Raw genomic sequence first — 20986 nt, 5'->3', positions numbered from 1 at the left:
CATTTATTATCCTGTTAAAACGCTGACAATTAACTCGCTCCTGCCTGGCCACATTCCAGCTCTGTCATTTCCTGAGCATCTAAACCTTATGCTCGGCCACTTTGTAACCGCAAGAAAAGGCTCTTTTGCCCATGTAATAACAATAATAATAATTGCATTTGATGCAGCGCCTTACCATGTCGTTGAGATGCTTCTAAGTGCTTACTGAATATATTGTAAAATGGATCGACTGTGTATTTTGTGCAAAACATGCAGAGCTAATTGCGTATAGCAGTGTCCCACAAACAGTTGTGGATTGAGTGACCAATTTTTATTTATTTATATATTTTGGAGAGATTATTACCCCTGGAAAGTGATCTGCCAATCAACTAACAACTGGGTTCCTATTTACTGCTAGGCAAACCGAGGCGTGTGGAACAAGGAAACTTGCCTAAGGTTTCACTCCACCCAGGAATTGAACCACGCTCTCTTCCTTGTGAGGCGAGCTGACCACTACACTATGGGACTCCACAATAAAAATATTTTATTTGGTCATGTGGGTATCTGACAAGTGTGGAAACCTGTGCTCCCTGCTTAAGAGTCTCCAAACCAAGTCTTGCGGACCCAAGAGTGTGCGTTGGGGTAACTGCTGGAGTCAAACCAGCTAAAACCACAATGGCTTGACTTTGAGATCACTGTCTGGCAAGCTTTCCTGCTGCTTGTCCAGCTAGGACCACCTGACCTATTTGGCCTTTGGCTTGCAGGGATAACAAGGAGATGAGTGGGAAGCATCCCTGCCCCAATCTGGCCCTCCAAGTCCTGCCAATGAGCTGTCAGTCTGGTCTGCCACCGAGCCATTTCTTAAATGAGGTCAGGGTCCTGGCTTGGACTACTTTTTATGGTCACCTATCCTTGCAGTTAACCTTAAAGAAAGAATTCTGCTGTCTATCCTACAATTGCTCATTACGTCCCTGAATGTATGCCCTCGGGTCCTTCTGCCCTGATGTTTCTGAAAGCATTGTTCCCTGTTTATTTCCCTGTCCCACTTAGCATACTACATAACAACAACTTGTGTTCAGATAACACCCTTCATGTAAAAATAAACGCTGCAAAGCACTTTCGGTTACAAAATATAATTGATCAGAAATGTATGATGGGAACGTTGTTATACAAGAACAACAGGCAGCGAATCTATGCAGCAGCACTCCAGAAACTACAATGAGATATAGCTATAGAAGTTCTGCACACTTTTACGCCTTCCCTCTGGCTTCACTTCCACAGGAGAGGCAGTCCATATATGCCTTGCATTGTGTGATATGGGACCAGCAACAACAACAAATTACATTGTATCATGCCTCTCAAGTAAGGAGGACATCCCAAAGGGCACATTCAGCCGACCTGTGCCTAATACCAGCACGGATAGAACAACAACTTGCATTATATAGTGCCCTTCACTTGGGCCCTTCAACAACAACAACAACAAGATTACATTTGTATAGTGCCTTTCACGTCGGGAGGAGGTTCCCAAGGGGCTGGACAGAGTACAGCATTTCTGACCCGAGCTGAGGTGGGGGGAGGGGCCCTGGAGGAAGGGAGGGGAAGGAAGGTGGCCGATGGCATAGTTGAAGAGGAGGGTCTTGAGACGGGACTTGAAGGAGGCTAAGGAGGGGGCAAGGCGGAGTGACTGGGGGATGGAATTCCAGAGGTTGGGGGCACAGTGGCTGAAGGCTCTCCCACCAATGGTGAGGTGGGTGGGTCAGGGGACATGGAGCAGGCCAGAGCCGGAGGGAATGGGCGGGTTAGTAGGGGGTTAGGAGGTCGCAGAGGTAGGTGGGGCGAGGCCATGGAGGGCTTTGTATGTGAGGACCAGGATCTTGAACTGGATCCTCTGAAGGATAGGGAGCCAATGGAGTCGGTCGAGAGTGGGGGAGATGGGGTTGCGGAGTTTGGTGCGGGAGAGGACACGGGCTGCAGAGTTCTGGATTATTTGCAGCCTGTGGAGGGAGGAGTTGGGAAGGCCGACAAGCAGGACGTTTGCATAGTCGAGCCTGGAGGTGATGAAGGCATGAACAAGAGTTTCAGCGACCTGAGGGGTGAGGTAGTGGCAGAGTCGGGCGTCTTCACGCCGTTAACGTCTTGGAGCGCTTGATAAAGAAGATCCAAACACCTTCCAATTTACCTCATTCCCCAGTGCAGTTATTCCTCATCAAATAAAACTATTTCAACAGAAAATAAATTGACTGTTTATAATTATGATTCAATAAACAGATTTCTCCGCCAAGTGAGGGACCCGAGTGTGAGATGCAGGTCGAGCTATCTCTGAAAGGTAATTGCAAATGAGTGGATTTCGGGATGCCAACATGTGGGCAGAAATTCCACCTAGATTTATTCTGTTAACATAGCATCTTAGAGCATCCAGAACTTGTTAAATTGTTGAATTCAGTTTTAACTTTGAAGTCCATTTCCTGTAGTTCTTAAAATAAAGTTACAGAAAAGCAGCTTCAAAATGAACAACCCTGTTTAAGGATTTGACACATTCTGGGGGCTTGGAAATGACCCATTAGTAGAATAATTCGAGAGCTGGTGGGATTTCTACCCTTTAGTTGGCTAGACATATTTCTTAGAGATAAATGCCCATAGGCTTTCATCGTGACTGCACTGCAACCTGACACCCACATTTGGTACACAGTGTCCCTGACACTAACTGCTCTGAACGTACATAGTTCAACCCAATTTTTGTCCCCATTTACATGCAGGAGATTCTTACCCCCCAAACCCCCAACAGCCTTATCTTGAATAAAGTCTATTACTTCTCCCTCCACCCGCCCCTGTGATTGACTGCTCAGGATGCAGTGATTTCACGAGTCTGGACCACATTTCCCCCAATAAAGTCATATGATTAAATGAAATAATCTGTCTTCTCTCTGGCTGCAGAGACGTCCAAACTACAGCAATCTCAGTGTGGTCAAAGGGGTTTGTTTTAAGGTGGGATGTAAAGACAGGTAGAGAGGGGGCAAGGTGGAGGAATGGAGGCAGGGAGTGTCATACAATACAAAATTACATTTCTAAAGCGCCTTTCACATTGGGAGGACATCCCAAGACGCTGGGATCAGGTACCAGGCAGCCACTGACAAGAGGCCAAGAACAGGGACTAGCCGTCAGAGAATGTCTCAAGGCTTGTTTAAGTAAGACAAGGAGAGGCATTTGTGTCCATTGACTTGATCTTCCAACCGAAGCACATTCACTGAGTAATGGGAGCGACCAAATCAGCACAATCATTCTTTTTTGTTTAAAAAAAGAAAGGATTATCCAGACATATTGGATTAAAACAAGTCAATTCAACAAGGAATAATCCACCTAGCAGAGATAAACTGAATACACGGAGTCATCGCGTAAACTAGACTTTCATTGGGATGAGAGGATTGGGCTTGCAAAGCCAGATCAGGAAGAGTTACACAGAAATTTAACTGAATTTTACACAGATGGTTCCTCAACTGGCTGGAGAGAGAGAGAGATACCAGTAAAGAGCATGGATAGGCAGTGTGTACTTGGTAAGTACGTCAGCAGAAAAGGGTAAAATAGATTTAGTAATCTAGATGAAAGACTGAAGTGCCAATTACAGAATGTTACAGCACAGACGAGGGCTATTCAATAGTCAATGCAATAGTCTACATTGGTGTTTTTCTCTATTTCAACCATTTAGGTTATTCCTGCTCTCACACTCACTCCTCTGTCCCCTTTAATAGTAAAGTCCTGTATCTTAGTGGTTAGAGCACTTGCCTCGAAAGCAAGAGGATCTGGGTTCGATTCCCGGGTAGGGCAAAACGTTGGGCAAGTTTCCTTACTCCACACATCTCTGTTTACCTACCAGTAAGTAGGAACCAGGTTGTTAGTCAATTAGTGTGTTGCTTTTCCGGGGGTAATAATCCCTTTAAAAAATAATAATAATAAAAATAACAATAATAATTTGGTCACTCAATCCATGACTGTTTATGGGACACTGCTGTGTGCAATTGGCTACCACGTTCCTCGCACAAAATACGCAGTCAATTCACATTACAGTATATTCTGTGAAGCGCTCTGAGACATCTCAAAGACACCATAAAGTGCCGTATCAAATGCAAAGATTATTATTAATAGTTCTCCTCTTCAAGAATCAAAGAATTCTGTCTCAAATGTGACATGTGGTAGAGACTGCCACACTCTCACCACCTTCTGTGTGAGATATTTTTCAACCTCCCCTTTCATTTGTCTTTGCAACTATGTTAAATTTGCTTAAAGAGGCCAATGTGCTGAGTCACAGAAAGGGAAGGTTACGGGTTCTCACCTGCCATGATCCCACACAGTGAGTCCTCAGTCTTCCCAGAGTCTTTGTCTCCTCGCCCCCTCCCAATTCATAGACTAAATAAAAGGGGGGGGGGGAACTAATTAACCAGGGTGTCTGACCCACTGCTGAAAAGATTGTGTGTAAGGACGTTGGGCGAGATTTGAGTCATCCCGGCTATGATCTCACCATGGTGGTCTAGCCTGAGGAACATCAGTGGGTGGGATCTCAGATGAACTCCAGGAGGCTGAGTCAGAAGTCAATGGAGACCAAGGATCCTGCTGTTCAAAGCATCTTTAATGTTTCTATCTCCTTAGTGCCACTGACTGCTTGAGCAGCGATCAGCGCTTCAGTCTGATCCGGACGGATACACACAGCTTCCATTGGCTGCCCTGCACACAGGTTCGGCTTGATCTGAAATGACCTGGAATTGATGAGAGTCAATGAGGTTATTGATCGGCTTGTCAATAAAATCAACATGAGTTGCTCGAATTATTGATGGTTCCAACCCCCATTCCTTCCTTCAGCAACTTAACTGCCAATTTCAGGTCCATTTCTTCAATTAAGATTCAACCTGTGCATTTGGGATGAATCTGGAAATGAGAGAGGGCAGAGGGGAGGAAGCAAGCTACACTTAGCATGGGCGATTGTCTGAATCAACTAATGGCCAAAAATCAAATTGTGTTTAACTGGCTTAAAACCAGAGGGCCAAGTGCCATAAATATAACAAGTCCATTGATCATTATTGGCAAATAAAAGTCTTCAATGAATGAATGAATGAATGAATGAATGAACGAATGAATGAATGAAAACTCTCTTACAGGTTACGGGCAAAGCATTTAAATCTTGCAAGGGACACAGACAAGCTCATAATATTAACTCCTGTGGTCATATTGGTACATCAGTAGAGAAGCAAGTATGAATAATAATCCTTGCACTTGATATAGCGCCGTATCACATCGTTGAGACTTCACAGGCTATATTGTAAAGTGGGAAAACTGCGGCAGCCAATTGCTCACAGCAGTGTCCCATAAACAGCCATGGAGTGAGTGACCAATTTTATTTGGGGGATTGTTGGCCAAGACACTGGGAGAGAGGAACTTCCTTCTCTTTTTGAAGATCACCATGGGATTTTTAACGTTGACCTGAACAGGCAGGTGGGACCTTGGTTTAACATCTCATCTGAAGGACGGAACCTCCAACAATGCAACGCTGCATTGGAGTGATTCCATGTCCTGAAGTGGGGCTTGAACCCATAACCTTCTGACTCAGAGGCGAGAGTGCTGTCACTGCGCCAGGCTGACACACAAGCCTGGCTTAGTGGTAGCGCTCTCGTATGCGGTGAGTGAAGGGTGGGATGGATTGAGAAATCTAAGTGAAGGACTGAGTTATCAATCATGAAAAAAAATGTTACGGCACAGAAACAGGCTCTTCAGCCTATCAAGTCTATTTCTCCACATGATCCACCTAATCGAATCCCACTCTCTTCTCTCTCCCGTACATCCTAACATCTCTCCTCTTCCAGAATCAATCCAATCCCTTTCAAAGGACTATGGCACCTACTATATCTTACACACAGAGATGCTGCATGGAAACAGGCCATCAGAAAACAGGCCAGAAAGAAACAGGAGTGAAAATGCCAGCTGAACACCAGCGCATCAAGGAAGGGAATTAAAAATGTATAGTTTGGAGGGAGCTGTGAAATAATTGAAGTGAGCTTTCAGCTTCTCTATGCAGTGCAGGGGCTCACTGTTGTACTGAGCTATGTGACTGCCTGTCAGTGGATGGCACACATTCTAATTAGCCTGTGTGGAGCAGCTCCAAGCACCTGGCCAGCCAAGCCTGGAACAAAAGGGGCCCAGTGTGTCTGACTCCAGCTGTCCGACTCAGAATGGGAGGGGGGAGATGGTCTGAATGGACTTCTCGATTCACAATATCATGTCAATTCAATTATTATCAGTGCCTTCAGCTTTTCTGCCCCCACCCTCTGGAACTCCATCCCCGAATGCCTCCACCTCGCCGCTCTCCCTCGCTTCCTTAAAGGCCTGTCCCAGGACCTTTCTTCCTCTTTGACCGTGTCTTCGGCCACACTCCCACCGCCACTCTCCCTGCCCTCTGCCCCTCTTGATTCCAAACCATCCATAACCACTTAAAGCCCAGATGAGTCGAGTGTTCCTCACTGGACCAAGCAGCGAGAAGTTTGCCTATCATTGCTCTCCATTGTCAACTATATGGTTTCAGCTGGTTGAACTCCAGCAGTTACCCCCACTGCACATTCTCGGGTCCCCCCAGGCATTGGCTCTCACCAGCACGTGCCTAATACTGTCCAGGATTAGGTAAACAGGGTGGATCTCTCTGGGGGAGAGAATGCACATTGCATTCCAGGCACAGGGAAAAGTCTACGTGTAGGAGGTTTATATATGTGGAATTCTCAGTCTGAGTTGATTATCTTGAACATGATGATGGGTTTCCATGTGTGTCAGACATCTGGTTCACAAAAAAAAATTGAGCAACTTTCCACTTTCACCGCACAATCCCTCTCATTTCCAGTGATGAAGACACTTGAAATTCAACTCCATTTAAATAAAAGTCCATCGATTTACAACATCAGCGATTTGTAAGTGGCCCCAACTCGTTGCCAAGATATTCGGATATGAAGCCAAAGTAAATGGATTTCCACAAATCCAGCTCAAAATTCTGAAGAGTCAACACAATAAAGAAATGGATAACCAGGGCAGAGTAAAAGGTGACGTTTTTATAATTATCACATCAAGTCCGTTCCAAAACAGTCAATTTTTTCCCTTTCAAAGGTTCAGAAATCCCTTCGGAAAGATTATAACTACTAATAAATAATAATCTGTGCATTTCATATAGTGCTTTATTACGTCATCGAAATGCTTCACAGGATATGCTGGGAAGTGTAACGACTGTGTATTTGTAGGCGCTATGATACAAATACACTATGACTGTGTATTTGTAGAGGGTTTCACAAAATAACAATAATAATCCTTGCATTTGATACAGCGCTTCATCATGTTGTTGAGACATCTCAAAGCGCTTCACGGAAGATATTGTAAAGTGGAGTGACGTTTTGTGGGAGAAATTTCTTGCGAAAAAAGATTTATACTGCAATCATAAGGTGAAGCAGGTACTAGGCCCTTCAGATGCTTATAGGAAATTGGGCACTAGGACCACTTGCAATACATTCAGTGCAGAAACCATGAAGTGGGAGGAAAAAGGAAGAAAAGCCCTTTCACGCACATCTGACAAAGGACCCATTGAGCCAAGTCAAAGCTTGCGCTGGAGACACGTGGTCAGTAATAGGCCTGTGTGAAAGAAACACTGGGAAAGGTTCCAGGACAACTGAGATGAACACTGGAACTGTAGCATGTGAAACACAACAAGCCCCTTCCCTCCCATGAACAAGACAGGAACAGAAAAGCCATCAAAACGCTGAGGTTTGCACTTACACCGCTGGCACTATCTGCACCGTGGGGCGGAGTACACGGCCAATTTGGCACATGCCAACTGAGGAGTATTCATGGTTACCAACTATCACTTTGCTTCCAGGCATTGACCTGCCCAGTGTGTGTGTGTTTTGTGTGGTGGCTGGGAAGATCAGTACAGGAACACAATGTGAACCACATCACTGATTTGTGTAGAAGGTGCCCTGAGCTCAGCTGCCCTAGGATTATAATGTATATTGGGAGTGCTGTAGCGTAGTGGTTAGAGCACTTGCCTCGCAAGTGAGAGGACCCGGGTTCAATTCCCGGGTGGGGCAAAACGCTGGGCAAGTTTCTTTACTCCACACGCCTCTGTTTACCTGGCATCGAGTAGGAACCTGGTTGTGAATCGAATGGCGGATCACTTTCCAGGGGAATAATCCCTCCAAGAAAAAAAAATCCATGACTCAATCCACAACTGTTTATTGGGCACTGCTGTGCACAATTGGCTCATGCATTTCGCCCGCCAAATACACAGCCAATCCACTTTATGATATATTCTGTGAAGCCCTTTGAGACGATAAGGCATTACATCAAATGCAAGGATTATTATGCTTAAAGTAAAGATCCTAGATCATCAACAACCTAATCAATTGCATAATTAATAAATCATTTTCTTTGGTTAATTACTCAATTAAGCGCACCTGTAATTTCCACTGTCCACATGCGGCACAAAATCCAGTGATTTGCACGCGGTATTGTTGAGTGGAGGGAGATTTGGTTTATAATCCAGCCAAATGGTCCCTGGCAGTATGTTCTCTCAAAATGAGAAATCATTCCATCTCGCAGCACTCACGTACATTAACTTGATAAAACACAAACTTCATGAAAATAATTATTTTTAAAAAATGCAGCCAGGTATATAAAACCACAAACGAAAGTAAATTAAACTCAGGGCACAGAGCCAAGGAGCAAACATGCACATTTCCATGCACTCAATCTCACAAGTGGAAAGATTTATCACATCTCTCAGCTTCTGTCCAGGACACTCCATTTATAATCATGGAGCGCAGATGTAAATATTAAAAGCCAAAATTCATGCGCTTAGATCACAAGCCTCGAGATATTGTGTGTAAAAAAACAACACCTTTTCATACTTGCCTAATAGCAAGTGTGGCGTAAAAAAAGAACATAGGTTCTTTCAGAATTAACTGATTCACAGAGGCAAATAGTCAACACGCAGCTTGTTATCTGCCGGGAGGTCGGCTTTTAATACAGAAATAATGTTTGTATTAGACACAGCTTCTATAAGGTCAAAACAGGTCAAAGCAATTCACAGCGACTTGCTGTTAAGGGTGGGGACTGTGTATTCTTGTAGGAATCGCTGCAGCCAATTTTTGCAGCGAGTTCTCACAAATGGAGGATTGTCGGCCAGGACATCAGGAGAAATTCCTTTTTCTTTTCCAATTGTGTTGCAGACTTTTTTTTAAATGTCCAGCTCAACAAGACCTCCTATAGTGTATTGGTTAGAACATTCACCTCACAAGTGAGAGGACCGGGGTTCGATGCCATGTTTCGCCCATAAAATACACAGGCAATTCATTTTACACTATACTCTGAAGCGCTTTGAGACGACTCAATGACCTGATAATAGTAATCCTTGCATTTTGATATAGAGCCTTATCACGTCTTTGAGACATCTCAAAGCGGAACGAAACTTGCCCAACGTTTCGCCCTATGAACCCAGGTCCTCTCACTTGCGAGTCAAGTGCTCTAACCACTAAGCTACAGGACTCCACTATAAGGCACTATCAAACACAAATATCAAATGAAAGGATTAGGACTTTATAAGCTGATGCACAAATTACCAACCATTCCAATCGCATCTCTCTCTCTCTCTCTTCCCCTCTCTCTCGCTAACTCCATAAACTGCAGACAAAGCCTTGGCTTAACATCAAAGATAGCAACACTCCCCCGGCACTGAATTGGAGTGTCAGCATAGACTACGAGGTCAAAGCCCCGATGTGGGGCTCGAACCCACAAGCTTCTCACTCATATCAATTGAGCCACAATGACACCTCAAACTGCCTCTCGACGTCTCTCAAGCTGGATGGTGCTAACGGAGATCTGGAAATAAAAGTTTCAATGCAAAACTCCTGACTGTGTTGAGTATTTAAAGCTTTAGATCCTAAGGGGACTTTGCGATTGATTAGAAACATCAAAAGCAGCCTCTTAAAAGAAAGGTTTTACTGACGCTCTCAGAGAGAAGTCAGCATTAAAACACCGACCGTGAAGGATTCTGTATTCAGCAGCTTAGGGCTCAGAGCTGTGAAGAGATAATGAACTGAATACAGAACAAAACAGAGAGAGAGAGAGAGAGAGAGAGAAAATTGAAACAAGTTAGAAAAAGAACGAGAGGGGGGAAAAAGTTCAAAGGAGAAAAACAAAGGGCAAGGAAAAGAGCGAAAATGAAAGGGAAAATCAAGAGACCAACATTGGACCCTCAATATGGTCACTCAACCCACGACTGTTTGTGGGGCACTGCTGGGCGCAATTGGCTGCCGTGTTTCACCCACAAAATATACAGTCGAATGTATATAGTCGAATATACAGTATATTCTGTGAAGTGCCTTGAGACAACAACATGATGAAGGGCTGTATCAAACGCAAGGATTATTATTACTGAGAAGGAATGAAAAGGAGAGAGAAAGAAAACAGATGAGAGAAGAGAATTAAAGGATGTCGGTGTGGGTACGGGGTATATAGTATATACCCACCAGTGTGACCACCTGAGCAGTCTGTGTTATCCTATAAGTGGTAACTAGAGGACAGACACTGGACGCTACTGGATGCCTCAAGAACAGCAGATGGCAAACTCAGGGAGCCAGAGCTATTGCCAACAGCAAAAGGGGGAAGAATCATAGAACCATAGAATCCTACCGCACAGAAGGAGGCCATTCAGCCCATCGTGCCTGTGCTGGCTCTTTGAAAGAGCGACCCAATTAGTTCCATTACCTCGCTCTTTCCCCACAGCCTTGCAAAATTTTCCATTTCAAGTATATACCCAATTCCCTTGAAAAATTATTATTGAATCTGCTTCCACTACTCTTTTCGGGCAATGCAATCCAGATCGTAATAACTCGCTGCCTTACAACAATATTTTGTATCTCCCCTCTGGTTCTCTTGCCAATTACCTTGAATCTCTGTCCACCGACCCACCCGCCAGGGGAAACAATTTCTCGTTATTTACTCTAGCAAAACCCTTCCTAATTTTGAACACCGATATTAAATGTCCCCTTAACCCTCTCTGCTCTAAGGAAAACAATCCCAGAACAATCCTAGGGAAGTTTTTCTCGTGTTCAATGTTCCGCAGAAATGATAGGGAAAACTGGATTAAAGGCTGCCTCGTACTCATTTCACACAGGACTCTTGACATAGAGAGGAACTCATCCCACTAGTAGTCAATCCCAAATCCCGGAGGCAAATGAGAAACCGTACAACGGAGGAAACATTCCCTAAGAAGCAGGGATTGTTCTCCCCCCAGAGCAGAGAAGGTTAAGGAGAGTTAATAGAAGTGCTCAAAATTGTGAGGGGTTTTGGTAGAGTAAGGAGAAACTATTTTCACTGGCGGGTGAGTCAGTAACCAGAGGACACAGAGTTCAGATGAATGAGACGCTGCTAACATAGGTGAACGGAAATGATGGAAGTTCAAGGTCACTGAACTCATGGCCTAAAAATTCCACCTAGTCACAGACATAAGACCGTTTGTCTCAAAAGCTAAGAACGGGAAGAATTGTGGATTTTTATTATTTGAAAAAATGTCAAAATTCATCCTAAAATCTGGAACCCAGTTTCCTCTTTAAGAACCAGCTTCCAAATCAATCCTCAATCCCCCTTACCCTGCCCCCCCAACCATACCTGCACAGACAAAATAACTCCACACAAGTAGGAGGAATCTGGAGCCTCAGAAGGCCTTTGAAAGCCTTCCCGTTGCTGGTGAATTCTGAATAAACATTATTTATTACTTGTTAATTATGCACATCCTTGCCGATGTCCCTCCCCCCTCTCCCCCCCCCACCCCCGCACCCCCCCCCCCACCCCCACCTGCTCCTTCACGCCCACGCTTTCATTTTGATGCAATGCTTATCAAAGTGCAGCTATTAATTCGCTGAATAACGCTTACGCTTGGGGATATTTTCTTACAGGATTTGCAATGGAATTGCCTGCAGAGTTTATTCCATTGGACAGATGCTGACTTCATACCACATTGGAGATTATAGGGCTACAGTGAGCAGCATTCCAGGGCTCTCTCCCCACACTCTATTCCCCTCGTGCTTGAAGGAGTAAAAAAGTGCTGCAGGGCACACAGCCTTAGGTTGTGAGTTATGTGCCAAGCTCTGCCAGCTAACACTGTTGCTAGGATACAGCGGAATTAAGAGAGTCACTTCAGCTGATTAAGTGCTTGATTTAACAGAATGATTAATTCGCTCATTGACCACCTCAGGTTTGACGGGCAAGATCTCAGTTTGTTTTTATTTTGAAAGAACGCAGTAAAATTAGGAGCGAGTTGAAATTTGTAACTTAATAGACTTTGAGTGGTTTTTCTTTTACAAATGGCTGGCGCGATGGAGGATTCACGTTCAGAAATCTCACCAGTTCAACGTGAAGTTTTGTGATGGAATTTGTTTCTCAGGTGGGATTTGAAAGCAGAGAGGGGAGGGAAGGGGCGAGTTGCAGAGATTCAGGAGAGAGCCGCAAGGAGATAGTGTAATTCCCTAAAGTGTATCATCTTAACATTGGCTTCCATCTCCTGTCAGCTCATCAGCTGCTCCGAACATCTGAAATCAGCTAAAATTCGCCCAAGATAAAGATGCTCATTAAACTCTGGAACTCTCTCCCTTTATCCCTCCTCCTTGTCCCTTCCTTTCCCATCTTCAGATCGTGCCTGAAGACCAGCAATGTGCTGTTCTCCGCCACTGTCAAGCGCTCTGGGACTCCCTCCTGCGCTATATCAAGGCAAGTTGATGCTGTGAGACATAATCAGGGAGAACATGTTGTGTTCACCTCCCAGCCCAGCCAATGCCGGGTGAAGTTGCAGCAATGTGGTTTCAGCAACCACCAGGTGTCAGAGGAGAAAGGGGAGCGTTTTGGTTGCGAGGAGCTCAAGTAAGAGATAAGGCAGGAAAGGAAACACGGGCGTCACAAACACGAGACCAGAAAGGATAGAGATTGGGGAAAGAGCAAGACGGAAATATCTGGCGTTTGGAGCTTTATTGTTTTGGATTCAAAATGACGGCAATAAAACAACTCTCAGGAATTCTAGCCATTGGGAGGGGTGTCACACGGCAGCCAAGCTAATCCATTGGAAGAAAGAACCAGCCAGGATGTGCTGGTACTGCAGGGGTTAATCCTCCATTGATAATATTACAGTGCGATAGTGACAGAATGTTCACAGTTGGTATCGTTCCTGACGCGTATCAACAACTTGCACTTAGTATAGCACTTCCCCTCGGCGAGAACATGCCCTCAAACAACAAGCCCAGATAAACATCGTAGGCTTGGGGGCGGAGGGGGGGTGTATGGGGGGCAGGGGAGGTGGTGGGTGTATGAGATATCACCGGTGATAATTATGTCAATACCTTAACAACATTAACAGCTCATTAATACATACAGTAAACTCCTGATAACTCACCCCTGGCTTATCTTATCACCACCATTTAAGTCAACGTGCTGTCAATATCTCGGGTGCATTTATTTATGCATTTATACATAAACCTAGCTCGCAGCTCCTGATAACTCGTCACTGAGCCCCTTTCCCCTCGGAGAGACAAGTTATCAGGAGTTCGCTGTCGAATGGATCTCTCGTACTCAAGCCGGAGCCAGACCTTAAAACGAGCTTGAAGAGTTCCAGTCATGCGTTCGTCCTAATGGATTTCAATATTCTAAAGCAGTTACACTTTGGAGGGGTTTCTAACAAGGAGTTGCTCGCCCTGCTCAAACCATCAATGCCATTATTTTAGGTGCTATGACTCCGACTTAATTTAAAGGTGTAGTCAAATTATATACTTGTGGCCAATAAATATTTTAAATTTGTTTCGAGTAGTGTGTATTTTAACTCATTAATATAAATTATATACCGGCTTTGTTCTCCCAACTCGAAAAGCCCTGAATCTACTCCCTTGGGGATTGCGTTTAAAATACCGGCTCCGTGACATTACAAGTGGTTACCAAACTACAACTACAGGTTGAGAAGCAAAGCTGCCCAGCATCATATTAACACAGCAATTCAATCAAGGGGTCTTGAGCAGGAAGAGGTTTTGCAGGAAGGAGAGATCTAATTAAAGAATATTTTCAATTAAAGTTCCAACTGAAAGGGAGTGGTTCAATCTGATTTCTCTGCCTCTCAGGTCACCTCACAAAACTGCCTGTCATCTTGGGGGCCATTCTGATAGGGAGGAAAGGGTGTGGGGAGGAGGGGGCCAGAGAGAAAGCGAGAGAGAGGGAGGTGGGGTAGTCTCTCTCCCCGACACAAGTCAGGTATGCCCAAGGAATGTCTCCATTAAGATATTAAACCCTCTGGGAGAAAGTACAGTGATCGGCAGTCAAGGGGAATACATCATTGAGGAACTTTAGTTCCATCATTTAGAGATCAGCTTAGCTCAGCGATTTGCCAAAGGCAAATGAAGCGCAATGAAGAATAAGGGACGGTTGGGGGTTGGAGGTTACGGGTTGGGGAGGAGAATAAAAGATAGCTTTTATTTTCAGTAAAAGGTCCGATATTTCATTCTGGCTGGAAGGCACAAAGCAAAACCTGGCTTCTCTCAGCAGCAATGCGAAAGGAAACCGATCTGACACACAGTCTGGTACAAGTCGCAAGGCACAATTTATACAAACAGTATATAAAAATACATATCTTTCAATATTTTCACCCACCTCCAGAGTTGCTACAGCTCATATGAGGCACTTCTCAAGGCCCTCCTCTTCGATCGCACCTTCGGGCACCCTCCTACCCCCACACTCCCTGCCCTCCAACCCTCCTGATCTCAACCCCCAGCTTGGGTCCAAATCCAAATTGGTTCTGGGTTGCTATGGGCTCCCTCCAATGTGAGTCACATTCTGAGTAGCAGATCAATAAATAAAAGATAATTGTGTCGGAAATTAACTTGGCTCCGAGTACGGATTAGCATACTGTTTTATTAGCTTTGGGACCTTAATTTAATCCTAGGCTTCACACCGGCACAGGAGCAAGATGCCCTTTCGAAGACTCCCTGTCCCCAGCCCAGTTCCTGAGCTTTATTCTGCAGCCAGCCGTGGTTCACCTGACCAGATTGACGTCACCACTGGGAGTCCAAGATAACTGGCTCAGTCAGTGGCTCTCTCGCCTCCGAGGCAGATAGTGGTGGGTTCAAGCCCCACACCGGGACTTTGAGCTCACTATGTAGGCGGCTGCTCCAGCGAGCTGGATCTCTCTGATGTGCCGTCTTTCGCATAATAATAATAATCATGTCTTCGAGACATGTCAAAAACGCTTCACAAAATATACTGTAAAGTGAATTGCCTGTGTATTTTGTAAGTGAAAACCGACAGCCAATTGCGCACAGCAGTGTCCCACAAACAGTCATGGATTGATTGACCAAATTATTATTATTTTTTGAAGGGATTATTGTCCCGGAACAGCGATCCACCAATCGACTAACAACCGGGTTCTTACTTACTGCTGGGTAAACAGAGGCATGTGGAGTACGAAACCTTGCCAAGGTTTCGCCCTGCCCGGGAATCGAACTCGCTTGTGAGGTGAGCACTCTAACCACTAACTAAGCCACAGGACTCCATAAGGTGAGACATTAAACCAGGGTCCCCGCCTGCCTGATCCGATGAATGTTAAAGAAGCCACATCACCATTCAAAAAGAACAATACTGCAGACAGAATCAGTCATTCACCTCATGGCTTTCCGCAGGTCCTTGCTGCGTGCAAAGTAGCTCCTGTGTTTGTTCTACAATTAGTCATCACACAGGGACAGCAATTCACTGTGAACTTCTGAAGCATTTCGACATTATAGGCGCAAGGATTATTATTATTTTTTTCATTAAGATAGGAAATAAGTATTCCATCTCTCAACACAGCTTCTCGCTGATGAGCCAGGCTGGGAGGTTGTGCGATGCACGATGTGTGGCATCATTGCACTGAATAGAAACAGTTTATTTCAGCACATGAAGCTGCTGCGTGGGAAAAGCTTCCACCGCAATAACATTGTGTTCACGAGAATCTGCCACATCCGAGGTTTAGGTTTTGATACGACAAGCCCCCAATCTGGGAAACAAACGGGGAACCGGGACTAGAACTAGCTCGAGTCAACTGAACTCAATCCAGAATCTAGCCATCTGAGCACTGAAGCAACAACAACAACAAATTACATTTACACAGCACCTTTCAAGTCGGGAGGACGTCCCAAGGCGCTAAGTATTCAAGGATTTGCACCCGAGCAGGGGGTTGGAATCAGGGAGGGTGGAGGGCAGGGAGAGTAGGGGTAAGAGAGTAACCGAAGGAGCGATTGAAGTGGAGGAGACCCTTGAAGTAGGCAAGGAATGCGGGGTGGTGGGGGTTGAAGGAACTGTGAGATAGAGTGTCAAAGGATTGGGGCAGCGAGGCTGAAGGCCTGACTGCCGATGGCGGGGCGGGCGGGGGGCGCGGAGCAGGCCGGTGCCCGCTGAGCGGAGGGAACGGATGATGACGAAACACTGGACTGGTAACCCCCAGCCCTTTACAATGGAGCAGACAAATCACGTTTGGCAGAAGGAAGGTGAACAGACAGATCAGATTTAATTACTTCCCACATGGAGCGGTGAGAGGGCGGGCGGGGAGGGAGGGGGGGAGGTGGAGGCAGATTGTAGCAGCAAATTCAAGAGAAAATTAGACAACATTTTGGTGAAGAATTCAATTGTGTGTGTGTGAGAGAGAGAGAGAGAGAGAGAGAGAGAGAGAGGGGAAAGAGAGAGGATGGTAAGCTTTTTTTTTAAAAATCTAATACAGAGACCAGCCAAATTCAGGGCAATAGTCTGCCAATCCTTAATAAGTGTTGCAAGTGTCGAACACTTATTTGCTCAGCGCTCCGAGACACTAAGCCATGTGAAGGGGACTACACAAATGCGAGTTGTTGATACTGTTGTTCGGACATTTGCTGGAGTTCCAAGGCTTAACCTTTCCTTCCCGCACTCTCCCAACCAATGGTAAGTGGATTCGAAGCAGGAATTAACAGCCACATCAACAGCTACGATACATTATATGTAAATAACAACCTGAGGGACATCATTTATATAAGGCATCGTGCTCCACCACTGGCAAGCGCTCTGCGACGCAACCCAGCATGAGGGGCATTATATAAATGCAAGTTGTTGTTGTTACCCCACACCCAGTTTGTAAGTGAGTTACACCCAGTTTTCTGACTGCAATGCACAACAGCCACACACTCTTTCACCCATGCACTCTCTTTGGTATCGGAGGCCCTCAAATCAATTGGGTCAAAAATCAGGTAAAGTGAACAAATCAGGCGAAAGGGGGTAAAGAGATACTGGTTTAATGACGCTCTGAACCCCCCTGTGCTTCGGTTACGGTGTAGCCAGGGGCAGCACGACTCTCGTTCGTTTCGTTGGTGTCCAGAGAGGGGGTTGGAGTGTTTGCGCTTTGAAGAGAATATTCGAATTAATATTCAAAGAAACATAGTTCCAGTAATTAGAATGCGACGTCAGCCCTCACAGAATCATTTCATGCAAATATTAACACGCAAGGTACAATTGATTTTATAAAAAACACATTCTAAACGCCTACGTTTCCTGACCCAATGTAACGCACGGCAGATATTTAATCTAGCCTGCGTCTGCCTGTTTGTCTGGATGCTAGAAGATCCAAATGGCAAAGAGAAGGGGTTCCTAATAGGTAATTAGGAATTACCTAATTTTTCACACAAAGGCTAGTGGGAATCTGAAACTCATTAACATTTTCAGGACTGAGCTCGATAGATATTTGTTAGGTCAGGGTATCAAGGGATATGGGGCAAAAGCAGGTAAATGGAGTTGAGGTCCAGATCAGCCATAATCTAAAAGAACGGCAGAACAGGCTTGAGGTGCTGAATGGCCTCCTCCTGTTCCTATGTTCCCATGTTTCTCCCGGGGGGCTGGTCTCCAGATTAATTGGTCATTCACTTCGTAGCTGTTTGTGGGATCTTGATAGCTGCAAATTGGCTGTCACGTTTGCCTACAAATACACAGTCACTACGTGTGACAGCAAATACTAGTGAAGCAGTGTTGTGAGCTGTGGACATTACAGATGCTGTATCAAATGAAGACTGCTATTGTGAAGAACTCCCAAAAACAAGCGCTCTAACCACGTGTTCGCCTGCAAATTACACAATCACTACACTTTACAGTACAGTAAATCCTGCGAAGCGCTTTGAAATGTCCTCCCGACGTGAAAGGCACTGTATCAAATACATGGATTATTATTGTATTACACTAAACCCTAGAGCCGTAGCCAAGGCAAATCAACATCAGCCACATCACCAGCCTCTATTCAAGACATGATTCAGCAGAAATCTACGAGGCTCTTTTCCGCCAGGCCAGACAATCCTCACTTAAGTGTAGATTGGATTATTGCCTTGCAAGCACTTTCTAGAACCCACAAACCAGAGAGCAAACTCCGTTCATGTAACTTTCCCATTGCTAGAGAGACTAATCCCATCACAAAGGCTGGATTCCCCACTCACGGTACATTACCTACTGCGTGTTGGTCATCAGTCATCTTCCCCTTTCCCCCATCCTATCTACACACTCAATCCTCGTTCAGAAGCGGGCTCTCTATTCTAAGAACCGCAGAAAAACAACAATTTCTAGTTCTATTGCGCCCTTCAAGCAAGACAGCATCTCAGAGCCCTTGAACACAGTCTTCTTCTTAATAAAGACTCAACTGTCGATTGGTAGAATGCTTTCCGGGGGTAATAATCCCTTCAAAATAAATAAATACATCAATAAATGATTTGGTCACTTCAATCCACGACTGTTTGTGGAGACACTGCTGTGCGCAATTGGCTGCCGCGTTTCGCCCACAAAATATACAGTCAATTCACTGTATAGTATATTTTGTGAAGCGCTTTGAGACTTCTCAACGACGTGATAAGGCGCTGTATCGAATGCAAGGATTATTATTATTATTAATTTGAGAATTTTTCAAAATTCTGCTCAAACTTAAAAAATGTTTCAAAACAACCATCTCTGAGCAGGAGAAATCTCATCCCAGTGATTCTAATAACTATTAGCAAATTCTAACCATTCTCCCCTTTTTTGAACCATCTGGGCTGATTTTCCACTACGTCGCTGCCTACTATCAGATATGATTATGAAATATTCATAATAAGAGAAGGAAAATTAAATGCTCAGCAGACCGCAAATTAGATTTAAAACATAGAAAGTAAAAATAAGATCCTTGGCCGTGAGCCCAGAAAAACTGCAGTGAGTTGTCTAACCTGGAAAAAGTGAGCACTGAGGCAAGACCACTGTTGTTTGCCATTGAGGTCTACAGAGGCTGTGTTCAGTCTCTAAATCCCATCCATACTCTGCTCTTTGACTGAAGAAAGAGCCACTTCCTCCCTGGAGTTCCCTTTCCCTCCAAGGGCTTGACTTGAAGATCCCCTTCCTGAACTACAATTCCCTCTGCCCACTTGCCCCAGCCATGATCTAATAGATTGACGGAACACGCTCGAGTGGCTAAATGGCCTACTCCTGTTCCTATGTTCCCACTCTACCTCTGTGATCTCCTCCAGATCCACGCTCCAGCCTATATCGCCCCAGTCCTCTCCAGGCACCATTGTCTCCCAGCAGGTTCTCACCTCTAAACTCTTTCGTGCTCTGACACCTCCACATCTCTCCTACACAACTTCCCCCCCTCGTCCCCTCCGCTCGGCTGGCTTGGCTGCACGTCTCCCACCCCTCTCTGCACCGCCATCGGTGACCAAGCTTTGAGAAGCACTCTGGGACCCTATCCTGCAATGAGGGACACTATATAAATGCAAGTTGTTGTTGAGATTCGAGATGCTTAACCTCTGGAACTCCCTCTATTGACCCCTCCATTTTGTCGCCTCTCTACCTCTGTTTTAAAGTTTCATCTCAAAGCCTACCTCCTCCTTCCCCCCTCCCACTCCTCCCCCCAACAACTTGGTACCTGCCTAGCCAGTATAAAGTATTCTGAGACACTACATGAATAGTGCCTTCAGCCTCTCTACCCCCACCCTTTGGAACTCCAGCCCATGGCCTCACTCCCTCCCTTGCCTCCTTCAAGGAACTTCTCAACAGCCTCCTCTTCGAACGTGTCTTTGGTCACCCTCTTACCCCTACCCTCCCTGCCCTCCACCCTCCCTGATCCCAAACCCCAGCTCGGCTCCAAATCCCTGACTGCCCAGCACCTTGGGACATCTTCCCGACGTGAAAGGCGCCGTGTAAATGTAATTTTGTTTTGTATTGAAGGGCAATATAGAGAGGCAAGTTGTTGTTGTTTGTTGTTCTCTCTGCTCTGCAAACTCCGGCCTGTGGCATGGGCTTTGCCCTCTCCCTTCCAAACCCACCAGCAATAGCCGAACTCTCAACCAGTCAAACCAAGCTCCTCGGGAGTGCTGCCAGAGGGAGATTTCATGGTTGGGATTGCAAGAAGGATTGGAAGAAACCTTTTGCAGCAAATTAACTCATTTGGGTTCAGTCCATAATAGGATTGTGTGGGCTTGATGGACAAATAGTCTTATTTTATTATTACATTTTGCTGTACTGCTTGGCTAGGCCTATGATTCATATCCATCACGCCAGCCAACAGTCTAATTCCCATTCAGTGCCAACAGCTGCTTAGTAATGGGGAGAAATTTCAACTGGTTCTAGATTTCCTCTATTTGCGGAGTATTTTAGAGCACCAGGGATTTGGCAAATTCTTGGTCGCAGCCTTAATATTGAAGCCGGTTTTCTGTTAAGTTCTTTTCGGAGGCTACAGGGGAAAAAAATCATTCCAAAGGTGATTTGTCAAACTCTTGATGTTCCGAAATGTGGAGTCCTATGGTGTAGTGGTTAGAGCGTTCACCACGCAAGTGAGAAGATTCGATTTGGTTCCTGGGCGAGGCAAAACCTTAGGCAAATTTCTATCTGCGCCTCTGTTTACCCAGCAGTAAGTAGAAAGCCGGTTGTTAGTCGATTGGCGGATCACTTTCTG

The 20986-nt window shown here is 45.2% G+C and overlaps 1 long non-coding RNA gene and 1 other non-coding gene across 2 annotated transcripts in view; one reads left to right on the top strand and one right to left on the bottom strand.

Annotated features, from left to right (window-relative positions):
* LOC103186603 overlaps positions 1–20986 on the bottom strand; it is an 84609-nt gene that overhangs the window by 33286 nt on the left and 30337 nt on the right. The window lies entirely within an intron of this gene.
* trnas-cga lies at positions 3729–3802 on the top strand. The gene has a single exon. It is a non-coding gene; the product is annotated as a tRNA-Ser (tRNA).

Source organism: Callorhinchus milii, unplaced genomic scaffold (assembly GCF_018977255.1).
Source record: "Callorhinchus milii isolate IMCB2004 unplaced genomic scaffold, IMCB_Cmil_1.0 Scaffold16, whole genome shotgun sequence".
NCBI lineage: Eukaryota > Metazoa > Chordata > Chondrichthyes > Chimaeriformes > Callorhinchidae > Callorhinchus > Callorhinchus milii.
The sequence above is the reverse complement of the archived record's forward strand: the minus strand, read 5'-3'. Positions and strand labels throughout refer to the sequence as shown.